Source organism: Doryrhamphus excisus, chromosome 3, assembly GCF_030265055.1.
Source record: "Doryrhamphus excisus isolate RoL2022-K1 chromosome 3, RoL_Dexc_1.0, whole genome shotgun sequence".
Lineage (NCBI taxonomy): Eukaryota > Metazoa > Chordata > Actinopteri > Syngnathiformes > Syngnathidae > Doryrhamphus > Doryrhamphus excisus.
The window spans coordinates 30644731-30663692 of record NC_080468.1 but is presented as its reverse complement, the minus strand read 5'-3'; positions in this window follow the sequence as shown (position 1 = coordinate 30663692).

Sequence of the window (18962 nt, the reverse complement as noted above, 5' to 3'; positions counted from 1 at the left end):
AGCACTTCATATGATTTCCATAGTGTTGTGGTAACCGTGTGCCCCTAACCTGTGAAAGGTCCCCAGTTCAAAACTGTCATAAATAAGCAGGGTGACATGGCATTCATAGCAGAGGATAGTTTTCATCCATCGATCTAAAGCACCAGATGAAGGCTTTCGCTCAGGAAAACCGAAATCTGTGACACCGTGGTGAAGTTAGTTTCACGTTGGATATTCTCCTCCATAGAAACGGCGGTCGTTCCCCTCACTGTGCCGGCCGGGCTGCTCTCTCCTGCTGCGGGGAGCTCACACGGAAGTCCCGCCCTCTATGCCGCTTGTTCGGACTAGGGACCGTCAATAAATTTCCATTCATTTCTATTCCATTGAAGAGAGTTTGCTAAAAAAAAAAATTAAATCACACCAGAAATTGATCCACAACCGTGTCAAATAATAATTCGGTGTGCAGAGAAGGTGATTGGCTGCAATTTCCCGTCCCTCCAGATCTGTACGCCTCCAGGACCCTGAGGTGTGCAGAAAGGATTGTGGCCGATCTCTCTCACCCCGGACACAGACTCTTCGAGACGCTCCCCTCTGGCAGGAGGCTGCGGTCCATCAGGACCAAAACCTCACGCCACAAGAACAGTTTCTTCCCGTCTGCTGTCAGTCTCATCAACAAAGCCCGGAACCCCACCTGACACTCTTCACACCCCACCTCTGCCTCATCCTGCCACTTTGACACTTTCATTATATGCGTTACATTAACGCTCAGTTTGGACAATCAGACTGCACTTCCGGAATAACAAACAAAAAACAGACTGTGTACATATATCTATACTGTTATTCTGTATATTTAGTATTTCTCATATTTAGTATTTTTCATTCTTTTTTAAATAGATGTGTCTGCACCTACTATACCAAAACAAATTCCTTGTGTGTGTTTGATCATACATGGCAATAAACCTTTTCTGATTCTGAAGCCCATTTTTAGAAGTTTTATATTTTATTGGGCTTCATATGACATTTTAACATTAAAAATTGAAAGATTTTGTATTATAGCATGCAGGCCATGCGACCTTGGCACTTCAAATCACTTTATGTTAATCACCTTATATTAATATTACAATGCATACCTTGTCACTGTTGGTGAGCTATAATAGATTAATTATTTGAGTGGTGTTCTCGCTGCCTTCAGGGAAAAGACACTGGTCTATTTGCTCCAGGGCCACCAGACTGGTTGACAGCCTGTATCCTCAAAACAACTGGAACTGCTAAAGGGACACCATTTGTCGGATTGTTTTCATTGTCCCCATCTCATGTCCTGTGCTGCCCTGTCCAGCTGCTGAACTTTGGGTTACTGTGTTAATACCTTCTGCACAAAGTATTGCTGGAGTATTAAAAAGCAGTATATTAACTCCATCTGTGAAATTTGGCTGTTATGCACGTGCTATGCTGCATAAAAAAATCATTGACAAATGTATTGATTGAATTATTGGGCTAATATTTTGAATGACTTACAATAAATCCATTTCATGTGAAAACTGGCCTCGTAGTACTATGCACACCTTTTTGTTTTTCAAATAATGTTTAATCAGATTTAATATGAATTTGTTACACAAGTCATTATCAATACCTTCCAGGTCATATGACCTTTGACCTACAAACCACTTTGTATCAGAAGGAATTGTCTGTTAGTACCATACACACCTTTTTGATTTGGTACTTAACTTTACTAGGATTCGTGATTATTTTTTAACACAAATCATTATCAATAGCTTCCAGGTCATGTGATCTTTGACCTCCAAACCACTTTGTATCAGTAGGAATGGTTTCCTAGTACCATACATGCCTTTTTACTTTGCTACTCAACTCTGCTAGGATTTTATATGTATTTTCTATATGAACTATTATCAACAGCTTCCAGGTCATTAGACCCCTGACCTCCAAACCACTTTGTATCAGTAGGACTTGTCTGCGAGTACCATACACGCCTTTTTGCTTTGCTTTTTTTTTTTTTTTTTTTTTTTTTTTTTGTCCCGTCCAGCCAATGGGGCAGATAGTATTGTTGGTCTAAATGCCCTTACATGCTAGACAGATTTGCTCTGTGTCAGGAAAGGTGTTGGCTACAACTTCCCTGTACCATGAAATTTTATTTGCCGTTATTTGATGTCTTTGTTATGCCATTTGGGACGACCGGACCGGAGCAAGAAGAAGAACAGAAAAGAAGAAGAGAGAAGAGAAAGGTGGGGTCGGGGGGGGGGGGGGGGGGAGTAGAGGGAGAGACAAAAACAGCAGCAACAAGAATTCCCAAAACAACAACAGTGACAAACAGAACAGTTAAATGTCAATGATGGCTAAGGGTCACACTGGAGATGATATCAGTGAAATGAAACAGTCCAACTTACCAGTAGCAATAGTAACAATGGGGACATGACCCATGATAGTAAACACAATTGCAACCATACAGTTACAGTAATTAAAATCTCATTGCTTGACATCATTATTACTGTAATAATAGCATACCAATACTATATAAACATCAGGGATAAGAGAGTAGATTGTATAGAGAAGCACCCATGTGCTGTGAGTGCCCATATGGAGGTGTGTTGTGTATGTGAATGCGAGTGTGTGAATGTGTAATTGTCACTGAGAATGACAAAAGGAGAGAGACTGCCTTCTACCACCCAGCAAACCCCGCCCCGCGCAGCCAGGTCAAGCCCCCACCGCCAGAGATCCTCCGGCCCCGTGGGTGTGGGCAAAGCCAGGGCCGACTCCCCAAGACCCGCCCCCGAAGCAACCCCCCGAAGAGACCAGCAAGAGGCCATGGAGGAGCAATCCCAACCGGCAACAGGGCGCCAGCAGGCCGGAGGAGAGCCGCACCCCCGAGACCAGCGGGAGACCATACCCTACTAGGGCAGAAGGGCATCGAAGGCCACACACCCGTGGGCACAGGGGCGCCCCCGCCGGCCGGAAGGGAGCCCGTCCACGGCCGGAGGCACCGCCTCCCGCCCCCCACACACCCCCAGGAAGCAGAACCCGGCCCGCCCCAGGTAACCCCAGGCCCGACCACCGACATAGGACCGCCCCGGCCAGGACAGAAGAGGCCCGGGCACACTGCCCCATGGAGGACCGGGCGGTTGAGATGGAACACCCTACGCCAGACCCCCGCAGAGCCCCCCCCCCGTATATCTACATGGCCATATACCCACATACACATCCACACATATACATATATATATACATATATATATAATTATAATAAAACTAATCATTAATTATCTAAGTATTTAAAACAATAAATACATAAAATAAACTCAGACACATGCACACCCCATCCACTCAATACACACACATGCTGTGGACGTCCCCGGGTGGGGCGTCCGGGGCATCACAGGGTGGGGGACCCAGGGGTCCCAGACCCACAACCAGGCCCCGAGCCCAGGGAGGTACGGACCGCCAAGGCATAGCACCCCCAGACTCCCCTCGACCACGGCATCAGGGCTACTGCAATGCGGCAGACAAAGGAGCGGGCGAGGGGAGGAGGCCCGCACATGAGCAAGCGGAGGGGGCGAGCAGGCGAGTGGTGAGGCGCTCCACTGCGCCGGCCGACATCCACCGGGCAGCTCACCCCCGTGAGGGAGAGCCATAGCTCCAAGTCACGGGGAGGCCACGCACCAGAGCCGAGGAGTTAAGACCAGCGCAAGGCCCCCGAAGGACCCCACCATCCACCGGGAGGGCCAGCCCCCCCCCGCCCCCAGAACCAGCAGCGCTCCGCCCACGTACCGGAGAACCATCCCCGACGAGCCTTAAGGCAAGACTGGGGATGGGCAAAGACAGGGACAGCGATGCGGCAGAGCATAGGACCAGTGGGAGCAGACACCAGCCTTTTTGCTTTGCTACTCAACTTTGTAACGATCGCGGCCTCCTATGGAGGTAACGAGGCTACAACGCAAAAAGGAAGGTCGCGGGGGGAGTGGATATCAGCTATAAGAAAAAAAAAGGAAACTGTCGAAAATGTTGGGTTGCCACACCACGGCAGTTTAATTACACCAAAACCAACCCCGCATGTCATCCCCTCCCAACCAACCTAACTAACTAACCAACTAACTAACTCAACATCCCACCCGCCAACAAAGACAACCATGAAACACCCAAATTAATCCTGAAAGTGTACCCCCCACCCCGCAAGTGTCCCAAAGTTCCCGAAGAGTCAGTGCTTGTCCACAAAACAGAGGTGAAAGCCGCGGTTCCACTCACGGACGCGCATCCACTTCTCCGTCCAATCCCTGGGTCTGGAACCTTGCCCAAAGTCCAATTGCTCAAGCCAGGAGGGAAAAGGAAATCCTGTCAGCTGTCGCTTGACAAAGTTGGCCCTCGTGGTGTTGTGGAAAAAATTTCTATCATCCTAAGTAGGATAGAGAATGCCTGAAATAAATACATAGCTCTGGCAGTTTTTATTACCTTTGCAAAACAAAGGGGTCAGACAACACACAGTATGCATGGTGGTCTGTAGGTGTCTGGCCAAGAGTGGTCTCTTGGCGGGAACTTTTATACTCCATAGCATGCAAATGAATTACATTACAAGAGAAAAGAGACTTTCTTGTCACTCCCCCGATGCCACCCTCATGTATGGGGGTTAGTCTACACACCCAATCTTCTGGCACGGTTTGTCACACCCATGCGAGACAACCTCCTAGGGTCAGCCATTTGGTGGGACATCCTGATGTCCCCTTATCCCATGAAGGTAAAGCTTTGATCAAAGAATGACCTCCTCTGACACTGCCCCGACACTGTCCCTAACCCCAGGTTACAGATAGCCTCCTGCTGTTCCACCATCTTTGAAGGGACAGCAGGATGTGCTCGGATGCAAATGTTGAAGCTCTACAAAAGGCCTTAAAGTAATTCACACAATGTGTAACCTATGTTATACCTGTGAAATATAAATTTTTCCATCACAGTGGCTAAAACGCCGGCTCTCAGCATCCCCTCGCGTGTGTGACGTCACAATTTTTCTCTTTCTCCAACCACCTACCGGCGTGTCTGCTCACTGCAGTCGCTCTTGCAGATGAGGAGGATGCACGGTAACAATGATGATGCACGTATATATGGTCCTGTACCTGTTTCCCCGTACACAGATCATGGCAGTAGTTTTTCTTACAGCTGAGTATATCGTAGCGAAGCACTTATGGACCCCACTACCTCAGCTGATGGACTTCTGTGCCCATTACACCCCCCCAGCCAGCGGCTTACCGGGGCCGTAATAGGACTTCATGTCTACCACATTTATAGTTTACAGGACCTAATTTCTTCTCTACCCGAGCAGGGCCTACCCATCTGGGAGCAAGTTTGGCATAGAATTTTGCCGAAGCTTTGGATAGTGGGTGTGCCCTAACGCAGACCAGATCCCCGACAGCGAAGTGTACATCTCTGCGACCTGCATTACAATATCTGGCTTGTCGAGCTTTGGCCGCACCAACATGTCTCTCCACTTCATTGTGCAACTGTGTGTGTGTATGTATTGTGTGGTATGCGGATGTGTGTGGTGATGGAGCTTTGTGTACCAGTCGTTCCAGCGGTCCCATCAAGTTCCTACCAAGGGCCAACATGGCGGGAGTGGTGCCTGTTGTCTCGTGGACTGCGGTGTTGAGAGCGAGACGGAACTCAGGCAACCATCCATCCCAGTCTTGATGATGGTTCCCCACAAAGGAGGCAATCATTGTTTTTAAGGTCCGATTGACTCTTTCAGTCATGTTTGTTTGGGTGTGGTAGGCTGTGGTCAGCTTATGGGACACTCCCCAAGCTTCACACAACCGGGACATCAACTGACTAGTGAACTGGGGGTCACGGTCGGACACCATGTATTTAGGAACCCCCCATCGGGTGAAATGGCGGTGACTGCAGCAAGGCTTTGAGGTGGTTGAAGGCCTCTTGGCAACTTGGGCTCCATTCCCAAGACACATCCTTCTTTTTTAGATGGTTTAAGGGCGCTGCTAAGTCAGCGAGCCTGGGGATGAATTTATGGTACCAGCCCACCAACCCCAGAAACCTCTGGAGACTTTTCAGGTTGGTTGGCGGCGGGTAGGCAGTAATAGCAGAGATCTTAGCTGGATCCACCTCCACCCCTTTCCCGGAAACCAGATGTCCCAAAAAGGTGAGCTGGCGTTGGAGTAAGTGGCACTTTTTCACGTTGAGCGTTAAGTTGGCTTGATGTAATTTTCGAACACAGCGTCAAGGTCGAGGAGATGTTCCTCTGTCTTCGAGAATACAATGATGTCGTCAATGTACATGAAACAGGTCCTCCCTCTCAGCTCACCCAAGACGGTCTCCATCAACCGCTGGAAGGTAGCCCCAGCGTTCTGCAGTCCAAAAGGCATAACCTTGAACTGGAACAGGCCTAGGTGGGTGGTCATGGCAGTCTTCGGCTTGCACTCCACATCCATGGCCACTTGCCAGTATCCACTCTGCAAGTCCAGGGAGCTGAAATAGGTGGCGCCGAACAGGGACTCCAATATCTCATGGACCAGGGGCATGGGGTACGCATCATGCAGTGTTTTAGCATTGAGGCCCCTGTAATCCAAGCAGAACCGGGGTGCCCCATCCTTCCGGGGAGTCAGCACTACAGGCGATGCCCACGGCGATGTTGATGGCTCAATCGCTCTTCGATTATCTGCTGTTTTTGGCAGGACACCCTGTAAGCGCTCCGCCTCACCGGCACCTCATCGGTCGTCCTGATTTTATGGGTAATGATCCGGATGGCACCAGTGGTCTCAGTCCAAACGTTTGGCCACTTCTGCAGCAGCGGCCTCACAACTTCGGGCTGAGCCTCAAAGAATGGAATGTTGGATGGGTGGCCTTTGGGCTCCTCGTCAACAGCCATGTAAAAATTCACAGAAGATTGAGTATGATTCCAGTGTAGTTTATCTCGGGTTTTGTTGAGAAACCTAAACTCTTTCCCACCTGACATAGCATACTGGCGGAGATGAGGTTTCAGAGTGATCTCAGTCAGGGCCATGAAGTCAAGACCTAGGAGCAGCGGCATACACAAATGGTTGTCAGGCATCACATGTACTACCAGAGTGCCGTGGAAGTCCTGCAGGGTGAGGAGCAGGGTGGCTTTTCCAAGTGCCCTTTTCTCTTGCCCATTGGCCATGATGAACCTTGGAATTCCGCTTGGCTCTAGGATTTCCCCCTCCTTCCTTATTGCCTTCCACAAGGAGTGACTAATCAGGGAGTAGGAGCACCCTGAGTCAAGGACTGCATCCCCATGCGAACCTCGCAGGCTTACAGGCACGACCAAAAGGGCTTTTTCTCCCACTGCAAAGGCGAGGTCAGCTGCTGTGCTTTGGCTTGACCCCTGCTCCGCCTTCTTGCCCGGCCTTTTCACTGGGTTAGCCTGTTGTACACGACTCCAATAGTCTTTGGTGTTGCTCCAGTCCCTCTCGATCAGGGAGACAACCTTAACCATCTGGTCCACTGTGGATATGATACCCCGCAACACGCTGGCCAGCCTTGGGTTACAGGCACCGAGTATGCGCCGCACGATTTCCTCTTCCTCCATGTCGGGTCTCCATTTCAGGCACAGGGCGCGGTAATCATACGCAAAGTCACGCAGACACTGATTGGGGGTTTGCACATTGGAACGGAGCTGCTCTTCGATCTCAGATTGGTAGTCGGTGGGTAAAAAAGCCTCAAGAAAGGACTGCTTGAAGGTAGCCCAGCATGTTATTTTACTGCGGGCAGCCAACCACGAGCTTCGTGCAGGTCCCTTTAGGACTGCATTGAGGGTTCCCACCAGTTCGGCATCACTCAGAGGCCTGAGAGCCAGGAAGTTCTCACATTGCTCAATGAATTCTGTTACATCAGCAGAACTCCTGGACTCTCCAAACTGGGGAAACTCCATCCTCGCTGTGACAGCCGGCGGAATGGGAAAGGTGGCATCGATGGCGGGCGGCTGGTTGCTGCCTGACGCTGGAGGTGCAGGGGTGGAGAAACTAGCAGGTCTCCAGGGCAGGCGACTCTTGGTCAGGGTCTTCTTAAGCGCTTCGTCCCACCTTGCATCTCGGCGTTTCAAGCAGGCTACCACAACTTGATCAAAATGTTGTAGCTTGGTGTCCACATATGCCTTTAATTCTGCCGTCATCGTCTCCATTGCCGCTCTAAGCCCCTTCTCTTGACTGAGTGTGCTGAGTGTACAGCCCTGTTTCGTCATCGCCCTCATCAGCCTGTGCGGTGTCCTGATCTGGCTGGTCCAAATACATGGACCCCAACAGGCTGGACAGTTCAGTGACTGCTGTGTGGCTATGCCTGTAGGTGACATGTCGGCAAGGCTCAAGGAGCGGTCAGGTCCTGGGCTGTTTCAGCCCCGTCCACTCTGTCGTCCTTGTCTGACACCTGCTGGCTGGAAGCTGACATAACTCCGGTTTATGTATGCAAATGTATTATGCTGTGTGTTATGCTGTGTGTAAAAGTAGATGAGTGACAATATGCTTGGATGTAAAACAGTGGAAATGCCGCACTGATGGACCCCACTACCTCAGCTGATGAACTTCTGTGGCCATTACATCTTTACTAGGATTTTTGATGAATTTTTTACACAAATCATTATCAATAGCTTCCAGGTCATACGACCCTTGACCTCCAAACCACTTTGTATCAGTTGGACTTATCTGCTAGTACCGTACACGCCTTATTGCTTTTCTACTCAACTTTGCTAGGATTTTATGTAATTTTTTGAAATGAACTATTATCAATAGCTTCCAGGTCATATGACCCTTGACCTCCAAACCACTTTGTATCAGTTGGACTTGTCTGTTAGTACCGTACATGGTTCTTTGCTTTGCTACTCAACTTTCCTAAGATTTTATGTAATTTTTTGAAATGAACTATTATCAATAGCTTCCAGGTCATGTGACCTTTGACCTCCAAACCACTTTGTATCAGTAGGAATTGTCTGCTAGTACCATACACGCCTTTTTGCTTGCTACTCAACTTTGCTGGGATTTTATATAATTTTTTGAAATTAAATATTATCAATAGCTTCCATATCATGTGACCTTTGACCTCCAAACCACTTTGTATCAGTAGGAATTGTCTGCTAGTACCATACATGCCTTTTTGCTTTGCGACTCAACTTTTCTGGGATTTTATATAATATTTGGAAATTAAATATTATCAATAGCTTCAAGGTCATATGACCCTTGACCTCCAAACTACTTTGTATCAGTTGCACTTGTCTGTTAGTACCGTACAGGTCTTATTGCTTTGCTACTCAACTTTCCTAAGATTTTATGTAATTTTTTGAAATGAACTATTATCAATAGCTTCCAGGTCATGTGACCTTTGACCTCCAAACTACTTTGTATCAGTTGGACTTGTCTGTTAGTACCGTACAGGCCTTATTGCTTTGCTACTCAACTTTGCTAGTATTTTATATAATGTTTTGAAATAAATTATTATCAATAGCTTCCAAGTCATGTAACCTTTCACCTCCAAACCGCTTTGTATCAGTAGGAATTGTCTGCTAGCACCATACACGCCTTTTTGCTTTGCTACTTACCTTACTAGGATTATTGATGAATTTTTTTACACAAATCATTATCAATAGCTTCCAGGTCATGTGCCCTTTGACCTCTAAACCACTTTGTATCAGTAGGAATTGTCTGCTAGTACCGTACACGTTTTATTGATTTGCTACTCAACTTTACTAGGATTTTTGATGATTTTTTACACAAATCATTATCAATAGCTTCCAGGTCATGTGACCTTTGACCTCCAAACCACTTTGTAGGAATTGTCTGCTAGTACCATACAGGCATTTCTGCTTTGCTACTAAACTTTCCCAAGATTTTATATAAAAAAATGTTTACATAAATAGCGCCCAGGTCAGGATCCTTGACCTCCAAACCACTTTGTATCAGTAGGACTCTTATGATGGTACCATAGGAGTGGCAGTCAATCAGGCCGGGAATACTATTAACTAAATGCTCAAGTGTACAAATAAGTCTTGAGTTGAGACTTTAACATTTCCACTGAGGTAACAGCTCTAGTATCAGCAGTTAGGGCATTCAACAATGCTGGAGCCCCAATGGAAAAGGCTCTCGAGCCCGCATTCTTCTTTCTTGTCCTTGTTGGGGCATTGTGGCTCAAATGGTAGCGTGGTCGTACCTGAAGGTACTAACGGCAAGCTTTACAAACTAGACATTGGAAGACCAGAAAGCAGCACAAGCAGCACACAGTAATAGAGGTGAGACATGACAAATGCATGGAGTAGGTTCTCTGCATCGGAAGTGGATAGAAGTCGATACATAGAACAGGAGGTGTCCAAACAATGAGGCAAAGTTGCAACAAAAGCACAACTCAGGGAGCATTCATTCTTTCATTAATTTTCTGCTGCTTATCCTCACAAGGGTCGCGTGCATGCTGGAGACTATCCCAGCTGTGTTAGGGAATACACCCTGAACTGGTGGCCAGCCAATCCCAGGGCACATATAGACAAACAACCATTCACACTCACATTCATACCTATGGCCAATTTGGAGTGGCCAATTAACCTAGCATGTTTTTGGAATGGGGGAGGAAACCGAAGTGACCAGAGAAAAACCCACACATGCACGGGGAGATCATGCAAACTCCACACAGAAGGTGGAATAGAACTCAAGTTTCCTAGCTGTGTGGCCTGCACACTAACCACTCGACACAGTGCAGCCTACTCAAGGAGCAGTCCAAGTTAAAACAAAAATACTGTAGTTAAAGGGATTCAGGAAAATGACGCGTTAGGTGCTGGAACCAAAAACACGGATGCAGAAACCAGCGGGCAGGTACTCAGTACAATACAGGTAAAAGCCAGAAAGTGAGGGGTCAAAGCGTTGCTTTCACCAGATTGTCCCAATCTGGTGGTTTGCAGCTAGGAGCAGGGATGATAAGTAATCCCAGGGCTATTGGGCTCTGGTGTGCAGAAGAAGCCCGCCTGCTGCCAATCAAGGTGTACTAAAAGAGAAGAGGCAGCAGGAGGCAGCAGAGCAACAACACAGATCATGACAGTTTTATGTAACATGGTAATTGTAGCTTACACTTTTCCCTGGCATAGTAAATCTGTTTAGCATGGAGGGGTATCTAGATCTGCCGTAAAGGCTGGACAAGACACAAAAACACTTAAAACACAATGTTCTGCCAACATCAACTTTTATTGGCACAGAGGACAAAGCCAGTGATTATCTTCCGCTTTCTTGAGATCGTCAATTTTTATTCCAACGCATTCCCCGTGAAACCACCAGTCACATATGTCACATTAAATCTGTCATAATGGGAAAAAATGAAACTGTCAAAATCAACAATTAATGTCCTGTAAATGTAATGTCATTCTGCATTATCAATCTTACCCAACCAGTATCACTCTTCACAGTCTATGTAGCTGTGGCAGCAGTAGATGTAGGTGGGTCTTTGGAGGCACAGATCACACACCAGGAATCCATTTGGAAAACTACAAAATCATTATATTTTCAATGAGTGCATTAAAAATGTACCTTATAAATTGATGACCTATTAGCTACCTGATCCCTGCAGAAGTTCAAGGGCCATTGTTTTTCTTTCAGTTCTCATGCTGTCTGTCGTTGTAGAAAACATTATATTGGGGATCCTTAGAAACGTCTGAATAATTTCCTTTGCCATCTAGACATAATTTTGTTAATAGAGTAGGTTTCAAGTCCAATTATGCTCAATTGTATCCCGTAAATTACGATGACACCACAACTGCTTCCATCCTTTTGCAGTGGATGTTTCATCACCGCCCCTTCCCAATCAATATCAATCCAGTCTTTTGCTTTGTGGCGCACCCTTCTCATGTGCAGGTATTCCCTGGAAAAACATGTATTATTTTACATAATGTGAGTTGTAAGCATAAATATTTACTTTAGTTTTGTTTGCAGCCATTTTTGACGCCTTCTTTTCTGCAGCATATCCACTCGGATCTAACAGGTACACTGTTTTTTGTTCCACATGAACAAACTGAAATCATTACACAAATAACTGAGCAACGACTTCAAAAAATATCTGTGTACACCTACATGCAACTACACTGAGCACTAGGGAGAGGACTAGGGAGAGGACTAGGGAGAGGACTAGGGAGAATAGGTAACATATTGTATCAACATACTGTGTGACACCCCTTCACCAGATGGTGCCATCTGCTGTGCGTTAGAGGAAGCACAATCTGCTCCCTTTCTTGTTGGTCAAGACGCAGGGCTCACTGCAGCAAGCCAGAAGGCACAATTTGCCTCTTCTGCTGCTTCGTCAGTGTCTGGTGGAAAAGACGCATCCCGCTTCTGCTCCATGTCATCCCGTTTCCGTCCAGACCAAGGCAATCTCCAGTTTGTCTCTTAGTTGCACGTTATCCACCTGCGGTCCTGTGTCAATGCCATGTTTTTGTGTTGCCCTGTTCTGTTCTTGCCTGCAATCGAGTGTCATTCCTCGCATCCCGGGGTTGCGCCACAACACCACCATGCCAATACATTACAAGATGGATGAACAGACAGCAAACACACAAGTCAGGGCCGCAAGTGACAGTTAAACTGCCAAACCCCCCACAACATGCAGTAACGGTCTCATGAAAACCCCTTGACGTGGCCAAGCTTCCTTATTTCAAAAATGTTTTAATAAACAAGGTGAAGGAAGGGTTAATATTAATTAGAACCATACCTTTTTACAAGATACTCAAAGTGCTTCACAATGAAGTGAAGCCATTATCCATTCACTCCTCAGTTACACACAAGTGGTGGAATCAGTAGGTGGGTCTTTGGAGGCACAGATCACACACCAGGAATCCATTTGGAAAACTACAAAATCATTATATTTTCAATGAGTGCATTAAAAATGTACCTTATAAATTGATGACCTATTAGCTACCTGATCCCTGCAGAAGTTCAAGGGCCATTGTTTTTCTTTCAGTTCTCATGCTGTCTGTCGTTGTAGAAAACATTATATTGGGTACACTGCTGTAGTACACTGCTGGAAAAATGGTTTCCAATTTACGCCTATGGCCTCTTCGACCACCAAGAAACATTCATTCACATTCATACACCAGTGTGGGCCGCTCTGGAGACAAGGTGGGTGAAGTATCTTTGTCAGGGGACACAAGAGCGACTACTGGGTGGAGGGAGCAAGGATCGAACCGCCAATATTCCAGTTTCTGGATGACTGACTAGCTCTACTTCCTTAGCCAATGACACCCAGCAAAAAATATCATCAAGGATTTGTTAAATGTCAAGTGACCCATAATAATTTAACCCATAATGTCCTCTTTTAAGAATTGCAGTCTGGCTTCTGTTAATATAATTATGATATATATTATATGATAATCTTTTGTGCGACAATGTGTAATTGCACCCCCAGCACAGCACTGAAAATGCACTGAAAACCCCGTGCAGCCACAAATTATCATGACAGTTAAAATTTTTACTTATTTGATTTACTTATGAGTTTTTCCTATGATTGTAGGTATGTCCTTGGGATCCTTAAAATCTTACAAAAGAAAATGCATTATTATTATCATCAGTGGTTCAAGTGGTCCATCATATAAATGTGGTCCAGTACCCCTTTCTTGTGGGCAGCAAGGTGGAGCATAGCCTCAATTACCTGAGAAATATGCAATTAATGTCTATCCATATATGTATATGCAGAGATACATACAAACACACACATGTATACCTCTCCAACCAGCCATTCATGAGGTCTGAGGGTCTGGAGCTCACTCTGGCGAATAAGGATACTAGATGCTACATTTTGAGAAGGGATGGCGGCCACAACAATCTCTGTTTCCTTTTTTTGCCACAATAAAGTTAACTGTAAAACATAAACAAAACTTTTTGGATTGATGAATACCATATTCAAGTTGTGCATTTTTGATAATATGCACACTGTTAGAATTACATTTCTATACAATATATGTCAAGTTCCTTTTGGTTTCATACAATCCCCACTTGAAGGGGATGAGCCATCTACCCAGAGATGTAGGAAGCGTATTCACTCAAAGAAGCGGCTTGTCCTGTTTTGCATCTTTTATTTTCATTTGCAATTTAGGGTGCAGTTTGCCACTTGAAATTAGGTGAAAAACCTTTCAATAAAAAAAAAAAAGAAAGAAAAAGGAACACATTTAAATTCTGTGCAAAGTCACAAATCCCATGCCTTACAAATTACTGCAATAGAGAATAAGCAAATTAAGCTTTAATACAATACCAGGTAAGCATGAATCAGGTATGAATTCCACCACTTCCCATATATTTATTGCTGTTTTTATTTATATATTTTATATATATATATATTTTAATGTGTTCTTAAATTATTACCAATTATAATAAATAAATAAAATTCAGTTAGCTTTCAAATCACATTTCCAAACCAAAGTGAAATAAACGTACTTAATACATACGCAACACTATAAGCTAACTATTTACACCCGTCACAATTTCAACCACATTAAATCAAGTTAGCCACGATGCCAGCAAGCGTTTAACTCAACAATCAGTGCACGTGAGCATCAAACAGTGACAAGCCACGCACTAGACGCCGTGGCTAAGCTATCGTTAGCACAGCTTCTTCACATTGACACAGTTTGGCGTCTTACCGGCTGCCTCTCTGGTGTTTGTAGATGCTCTGATCTGTATGGGCGACTTACAACGATAGATAAACAGTCTCTGCCTGGTGCTGCTGCTTGTCTGCTTCACCTGTGCTGGTGTGCGCCACTTATTCCGGTCCGGCCGCGATCGATGTCACGAAGGTTCCGCCTCCCATTTTTGCTGACGTGTCTAAATCTCAAGTTTGACTTAACAATATAATACTGCAATTACATAGATTCACATTGGCTTGCATTGAAAAAAGCTTACCTGTGCCTCGGTTTCTTTCCTCGGTTGTGTTTTTGAAATACTTTGACCTGGCAGACTTAGCAGTACTGCTGCGTTTATTCCAGGCCTCCTGATGGTCATCCTCTGGCATTAAATGAGAGTCTTTTCCTCTGTACAGTATTTCTATTGGTAAGTTGTGCTCGTTTAGATGTTCCACATACCGTCCCTGCAGTGCACTGTACATGATGTTCACAAATTCCGCTGGTCTTAAATGCCTTCTTCTCTGTAAAACAGAGTTTTTTTACCAGCCCAAACCACATCTCCACATAACAGTTGGTTTCTCTGCTTTTTTTGGTTTGATTAGTTTTTTTTGACAGGCTTATCGTATCTTTTAAGATCGCCCAGTGCAATTCCACTCCAGAGAGGAAAGAGGCCCATGTATTTCCTCAAAAGAATGTCCACAACACCTGGGCAGAAGTATGCATTGGCCTGTCCATTTTTTTCTTGATGAGAAATGTCAGACTAAGCTTGGTCTCTTTTTTGCCAGAAGGCTTTGGTAAAGGGTGACTGATCCACAAACTAATTTGCTGATCCAGGGTCTCCCTTCTCACAGACCTCGGTCAGAGGCTCAGCTTTGTGGATCTTCATGACCTTCTGCAGATGCTGTAGACTCCCCCGAAGCAAGTTGTTTTCTTCTTCGCTGAAGAAAACAACGCACATATGATGAAAAATTTGTAGCGCTGTTTCAACATCTGTGCTGTTTTGGACAGCAGCAAAACAGTAGGTAGCAAATTCCTTAGATTTTTTGCATTTGGTTTTGCTGCCGATTGCCTGGCTAACAGCTTTTAAAATATGGGCTGCACAGAGATGAAGGATAGTGAAGGGTCGGTTGAAGTCACCTTGATGGTGGACAATGGCGTACACTTTTCGGATATATGCTGAGACGTCTTCTCTATTGAAGGCCAGTAAAACACTGTTTATAAGTGCCCAACTGAAGTCTGTCTCCACCTGACTTATTTTCCTTTTGGTGATGTGTGACAGCTGTCGATGAAAGTTCATGAGCCAGTGTGTTATTGAAGGGACGGCATGGTCATTTGTTATTACCTCCGAAACTGGCAAGGGGGGGTTTCCCATTCCTGGTAATACCAGAGCATAATATAGAATGCCACTTCCTGCTGTCATTCCCGTGTCACGAGCCTAGTAGATTTGGATTTGGCAGCTTTGACTTTGACTTTGACCACATTTTTTTACAATTAATTAAAAACAAAAGAGAGTGAAAATGCCACCGAAAAAGGGACCTGCTCCGGAGGAGTTTGAGGAGATCAGGAGCGCACTGGACTCCCTGAGTGCCAATGTTAGCATGGTGCTAACACAGCAGGAGCAGCTACTACGGAGGTTCGGAGCTATGGAGGAAGAGATGAAAAGACTGAGTGCTAGAGACGCCGAAAGGGAGCAAAGGATCTTGGAGCTAGAACAACGAGTGGACGATCTGGAGCAATATACAAGATTAAATGACATCATAATCACAGGTATCAAAATTCGTCCGCGCTCGTATGCTCGGGCTCTTGTACCTGAGGAGAGAGGGACCGGCGAACCGAGCGATTCTGAATTGAGCTCAGTTGAGCAGCAGGTGATGACCCAGCTACACAACTTGGGAATTAAACTGGAAACGGAACATATCGAAGCTTGTCACCCCCTGCCTACACACGGAAGACCACCCGCAGTAATAATTAGATTCACCAACAGAAAGGAAAAAAACAGAACTGCTAAAACAAGGACGCAAACTTAAAGGTACTGATATCTACATTAACAAACACTTGACAAAACGGAACGCAGACATCGCAAGAAAAGCACGGCAACTAAAGAAACAAGGGAAAATCCAGCAAACATGGGTCAGGAATTGCAAGGTCTTCATAAAACAAAATGGATCACCAGAAGAGGCAAGAGTGATGGTGGTGAGGCAAATTCAAGATCTGGACAAGTATTAGGAAACATAATCAACACATCATACCATAATGACAGATACACATGGACAATCATCATCAAGTAAGCAACTACAATCATTAATTAGACAATATCAAAATATTGAATTAAACCCCTTTGAGAGCCAAGAGTATAGTGATTTAGAAAATGAAACAAATATAGACCCTGACAATAATCTTTTCAATAATATAAACATAAATAGCAAATACTACACTGCTGAACAATATAATCAATTAGATAATGAAGGCAAATTCAGTATAGTTCATTTTAATGCACGCAGTTTGCTTTCCAATTTTTTGAGTATTAAAAACTTCATAAGTGAATTTACACAGCCGTTCAATATTATAGCAATAACTGAGACGTGGTTAAGACCAGACATAGATAATCAATTTGACATAGAAGGATACGAATTCATTCATCTAGATAGGAAAAATAAAGGAGGAGGAGGAGTTGGCTTGTATGTGAACAGGAATCTAAATTATAAAGTCATAAATAACATGTCACTTACCATAGATAATTTAGTAGAAAGTTTAACAATTGAAATATTTAATGAAAAAGATAAGCGAGCACTTGTGAGTTGTGTACATAGACCACCATCAGCAAATATCGAACAATTTAAGGAATGGATGGAACAAACATACTCACCGAAAGATCATAAGAATTTATTCATATGTGGAGACTTTAATATTGATATTCTAAAAACCGGTCATGACAAGACAATAGACAATTTCGTAAACACAGTATATAGTATGCATTTGTACCCATCCATAACCAGGCCAACTCGAGTTACAACTCACAGTGCAACACTATTAGATAATATTTTCATAAACAATTTCACCAATAGCCTGGAAAGTGGGATCTTCTTGAGCGACATCAGTGACCACTTACCAATATTTTTATTATATGACACTAATTATAGAACAAAATATTGCGGCACATCTAAAATATATTACAGAAGAATCAAAGATGACAACTCACTTAACAAATTGGAAAATGAATTGAAAGCAGTGAACTGGGATTTGGTATTATCAGATAATGATGTGGACAGTGCATACAATAGATTTCTGACTGTTTTCAATACTATATATAATGAGTGCTGTCAAAACATTGTATAAAAAAGAATAACAATCCATGTCCATGGATGACAAAAGGTCTTCAGAATGCTTGTAAGAAAAAAAATGCACTTCATAAAAACTTCATCAAACAAAGAACACAGGATGCTGAAAGTAGGTACAAATCATATAAAAGCAAATTAACTTCCATTTTAAGGAAAAGCAAACAAGATTATTACAGTACCGAGTTAGGAAAAAGCAGAAATAATATGAAGGCTTTTTGGAGTATTCTAAAAACTGTGATAAACAAAGGAAAAAAATCCAATAATTATTTTTTTATTTTTTAATTTTTTCCGTATTGCAGGCAAAGAATGTTTCGATAAAAATACTGTGGTAAAAAAAATAAATGAATATTTTGTAAATGTGGGACCAACACTGGCCAGGGAAATACCAGATCCAGTACTCCCCTTAGGCTGGAAAGAAAATTTAACAGAACGTAATACCTCATCCATGTTCATATCCCCAGTCGAACCAAATGAAATTATACAAACAGTTAACAAATTCATCAGTAAGAAATCAACAGACTACAATGATCTCGACATGTCAACAATTAAATCCACAATTAAACATATAGCTTTACCACTGACACACATATGTAATTTGTCTTTCAGTTCAGGTGTATTCCCCAGCAAAATGAAAATAGCCAAAATTATACCAGTATATAAATCAGGTGACAAACAGGACTTTAATAACTTTAGACCTATTTCATTATTACCGCAGTTCTCAAAAATTCTCGAAAAGTTATTCAATAATCAATTGGAAAAATTTATGAACAAACATTCACTACTGTCCGATGCTCAATATGGGTTCAGATCCAAGCATTCAACAGCCTTAGCACTCATGGACACTGTAGAAACAATATCATCTGCTCTTGAAGAAAAAAATCACTCCATTGGAATATTTGTGGACTTGAGCAAAGCTTTTGACACCATAGATCATGATATTCTACTGAGGAAATTGGACAGATATGGAATAAGAGGATTAGCATTAGAATGGATTCGAAGTTACCTAGACCGAAGAGTACAGTACGTTAGTATGGAAAATTATAACTCAGAAC